The sequence below is a fragment of the Armigeres subalbatus genome, chromosome 1 (genome assembly GCF_024139115.2).
Source record: "Armigeres subalbatus isolate Guangzhou_Male chromosome 1, GZ_Asu_2, whole genome shotgun sequence".
In the NCBI taxonomy this organism is placed as follows: domain Eukaryota; kingdom Metazoa; phylum Arthropoda; class Insecta; order Diptera; family Culicidae; genus Armigeres; species Armigeres subalbatus.
Window position 1 is genome coordinate 268,342,586 of NC_085139.1, and position 4,979 is coordinate 268,347,564.

The window sequence follows — 4,979 nt, forward strand, 5'->3', positions numbered from 1 at the left end:
TTATTTTATTTTATGAAACGTTATTTTTATTTGTTAAATTCGTGTAACTAGTTGATGTGAATACAAGATATGTTTATTCTTTAACTTATTTGGTGGGCCATGTAACCTTGGTTACGAGCCAAATCACGATTTTCTGTTCATGTATCACGCTTCCAAGAAATTCCTTGAGTGAGATCTTAAGATCTACTGAGTAACCAACGATCTATCGGACCTTCGAATGTGATAATGCCCTTTGATACGTAAAATAGAATCTGTTCACATCAGAGTTTCTGGATAGTCCAAGAAATCTCTGGATTAAGGCCATAAGGTCTATAGGAGCATCAAAAAATCGATCGGACTGTTTTAAACATGGTACATGCCTTTTATGACACATGGAATAGAATGCGTACTCAACTGGTTCTAGGTCGTCCAAGAAATCCATGGAATGGGCCTTTGGGTCTACACGCGGAACCAAAGATTACTTGGATTGATTCAAATATGTGATGCGTAGAATAGAACGCATTCTTAGCATAGGTTCTTGGTCGTCCAAGAAATTCCTGGAATAAGCTCTTAGATCTACATGCGTAACTGGCACATGCCCGTTATGAAACATAGAATAGAACGCGTTCCCAGCATTGGTTTTTGATCGATCGAGAATTAGGTCTACATGCGTAACCAAAAGTTACTTGAATTGTTTCGAATATGGCACCTGCCCTTTGTGATGCATAGAATATAATGTGTTCACTATGTGGGTTCTTGCCATCCAAGAAATCCCTGAATCAGTCTTTCGATCTACATGTGTAACCATAGATCAATTGGATTGATTCAAATATGCTATATGCCCTTTGTGATGCATAGAATACACCGCGTTCCATGGAATAAGGCTTCCAGAGGTATTCCTGGAGGAACTTCCAGAGGCATTCCTGGAGGAACTTCCAGAGGAATTCCTGGAGAAACTTCCGGGGGAATTCCTGGAGGAGCTTCCAGAGAAATTTCTGGAGGAACTTCCGGAGGAATTCCTGGAGGAACTTCTGGAGGAATTCCTGGAGGAACTTGCGGAGGTATTCCTGGAGGAACTTTCAGAGGAATTCTTGGAGGAACTTCCAGAGGAATTCTTGTAGGAACTTCCGGAGGAATTCTTGAAGGTACTTCTGGAGGAATTCTTGAAGGAACATCTGGAGGAATTCCCGAAGGAACTTCCAGAGGAATTCCCGGATGAACTTCCGGAGTAAACCTTGAAGGCAATTCCTGGGGGAATTCTTCAAAGAACTTCAGGAAGAATATCTTAAGAAACTTCCGGAGGAATTCCTGAAGGAACTTCCAGAGGAATTCTTGAAGGAACTTCCAAAGGAATAACTGAAGGAACTGCTAGAGGAATCCCTGAAAGAAAAACCGGAGGAATTCCTGAAGGAACTTACAGTCGAATTCATGAAGGAACTTCCGGACGAATTCTTCCAAAAAAAGTTAAAATTTCTTCCGGAAGTTCCTTTAAGAATTTTTCTGGAAGTTCCTTCAAGAATATCTCCGGAAGCTCCTCTAAATTCTTACGGAAGTTCCTCCATATTATCCAACAGGAGTTCTTTGGAAGTTTTTCTAGAAATTACTCTGCTAGATCTTCCAGGAATTGGAAGTTCCTCGAAATGCTCAGGAAGTTCTCAATATTTCTGAATTTCTCCTGGAATTTCTCGGATAGAAACTTTGCGATGGATCTTCCAGAAACACTTCGGAAAGTTCCTCCAGGATTTCTCGGGATGTTCTGTTAGGAATCTCTTGCTGAGATCGATTTAATTTTTCGGATCTTCTTTCAAAATCCTCTAGGAATTTCCTGTTCTGCAGGAATTTCTCCTGAGCTTCTTCAGAAAGTTACACCAATATTTCCTGAGGATTCCTCCAGAAATTCCTCTAGAAATTCTTCAGGAGATTTTCAGAACTCTTCGGAAAGTTCCGCCAGGAACTGCTGGGAAAGTTCCTTCAAGAGTTCCTCCGGAAATTCCTCCAAAATTTTCTCTAAGAAATTTTCAACCCACCTTCCAGGAGTACTTCTAGAAATTTTCCGGACATTTTCCAGGAATTTTCCGATAACTTCCTATGGAAATTCAATTGCAAATTCAACCAGGAAATCTTACTCAGATTCTTTCTTGCAAGTATTTCTAGAACTTCAAAAAGCGCTTTCGAAAGTTTCTCAAGAATTCTACTGAAAATTCCTAAAGATATTTATTACTCCACAAATTTCTTCAGGACTCTTTCGAAAATTTGTTTCCAACTCCATCGGAAGTTTCTCAGAATTCCCCGAAAATTTATCTGAAAGTTGTCTAGGAATTTACACGAAAACTCCACGTCACTTCGTCACGAAAATTTCTCAAGCTAAGGTACACCGGGGCAAGTTGAAACGGTTTTTTTCAAAGTTGAACTTTGAAGTGCTGTAAAAAATCATCCTTTTATAAATTTTAAATCCGTTTGCGGTGTTTGATAGTTCGCCAAAGATTATGCATAAAATAAGAAACCTTACCAACTTTTTATAAATATTTTGTATACTGAAATTATTTTTTATTTGCATTGTTTCAACTTGCTCCACATATCGGCAGATTGAAACACTATATACGAACATAACTAATTTTGCCACAAAATATATGTACTCAGTGAGACTCAAGATCCACGAGGTTATCAAGATGACTGTACTGCCCGGACTCGCAAAACAGTCCCATGTAAATTTATGACGATTTTATTTTCTTTCAGAAACGAGCTCAAAATTGTCTCCTGTTTAAGAAAAAAATGATAAAATAGTAGACTTTATTCTAGAAATTTGAAAATTAACTCTAATTTGTGTTGTCTCATCTTGCAATTTACTCTCATAAAGTCACATTCCTTTACACAAAAATTAACTTGAATATGGAACTCTTATGCGAATAAGGACATTATACAACAAAGTCACAAACGTAATTTTCAGGGACCAAATTCTAGAGATCGCATTACGCTGAAAATTTATCAGATTGATTACGTCCTACTGTGTGACCACTCGGATTACTTTTCAGGATGGTTCATTAGTTGGTTTACATGAATTGTGTGCTTGATTATTTCGGTTGTGGCTTCTCCATAAATTCACATTAATTAACTAGCGTATCCCTCATAAATTCCTCAATTAGAGAAAGAGAGGACTGGGAAGTGAAGTTACCGAAATGTTTGCATGCTGTATGTTTTATTTTTTGAGTGACAGTGCTCACTACGAGAGTGAATTAAGAATATCAAACCTAGACCATGCAGTTTAACCATGACCGTTTTTCATCCTATTTTTTTGTAAAGATTGTAGCATTCATGGCGGGATGGGCGAAAATTTATTAAATTTATTTTCAAAAGTTTGGATCTTTTCATAAATTTATGTTCTCCGAATGTACACAGATAAAAATATGTCACTATTCTTTTAAATCGAAATAAATGTAAACGGTGCTTGCTTGTAAAATTCAATCAAATTTATTATATTATCGAATGTTAATTCGTTTGATGGGATAAGCTGCAATTTCACACGTCGTTGAATTTTCAAAATTATTTGCTGTGTACATACGGACCATGTTGAATTCTGGAGAAAAAATATTACTTTAAATTGCGAGGGTGACGTTTTGAATCGTTGTTTCAACTTGCCCCACACCACGCATTTTTATTTGCCCGATGGGTTAAATTCGGATCAATTTCAAACGACCATATTTCAAAATTAAAATGGGTCTTCCATCGATTTTCTAATCATTATGCTTATTCAACATTGGATGATTGCTACCATGCAAATTTGATGAAAAACTATTCCAAACATCATTTTGAGACCTGTTTCATTGGTACGTCAAATAGTTGGTTTAGATTTTGCATAGGGTGGAAAATAAACAATGACAGGTGCTTCTATGGCAATCTTTCGAATGGCAGTCAGATGGTGCGCTTAGGGAGTAGTTTGTTGAAAGAAATAATCAGGACATTCGGTCATTTCAGATCTAAATTACAGCTTCTGTTTCAACTTACCCCCGACTTTCACTTGGTGTACCTTATTTGCTCCAAAATCCCCTTCAGGATTTATTGCTGGGAAAAGTCTTCCTGAAATTCTCCCAATTCCCCAGGAATTCCTCAAGGTTTATCCAGAAACTGCTGCAAACTGCTCTTTCAGGAAAATTCACGTTAAATTTTTCATTGCAATATACAAAATTCCTGGGCGATTTCATTAAGCAATTCCGGGAAAATATCTGGAAAAAATTCCTGGTCTAATCGAGAAAGATTGGATACATTCTTCAAGAAGAGAGAAATTCATGAATAAATCTCCGGATGGATTCCTAGAAGGCCTTCTGGAGGATTAAATAAGTTTACGCCAACCCACGCCACCGATTATCAACGGGATGACTTCACGCCCTCCGCTGGCTGAATATTATTCATTACGCGTCATTAATTTTCAGTAAGCGCAGAGGCGTTTTTCTCAAAAAAAGTATGTAGAACAAGTTTTGAACAGCTCGATAGATTAATTAATCAAAATATAGCTCTTCTATTTCTGGCACTTCAAAAACACGGTTACAAGAAAAACGTACTAATTGGTCGGGGTTCAACAAAAGCTTTTAAATAGCTATCAGCTGAGGGTAATATAACGGACATTGGTGTTAAATTCACTCTGTACGAAACGGTCAAAGCAAAACGAAGGTGCGGCCCGCAGGCCAACAACAAGTGTGCGAATGAATTGATATGAATTACTTCCGGTTTTCATTCTATGAACAAAATATCAATTGTCCCGGATTCTTCAGACTGTAAGACCGTTTTCGCTGGTCGAGGTCTTTTCTATCTATTTCCAAATGTATTCATACACTGTCAAAATATGAAATAGACCAGTGAAAAGGACCTACGCTATCATTTAACCTTCCGGGACTCGCATGGTCCTGGATCACTCACGCGGTCCCACCGCTCTTGTGAGCGACAAGCGTTCTTTTTTCCAATGTACAACGTGCGAGTCCCGGAAGGTTAAGGCCAAAAATATTTTT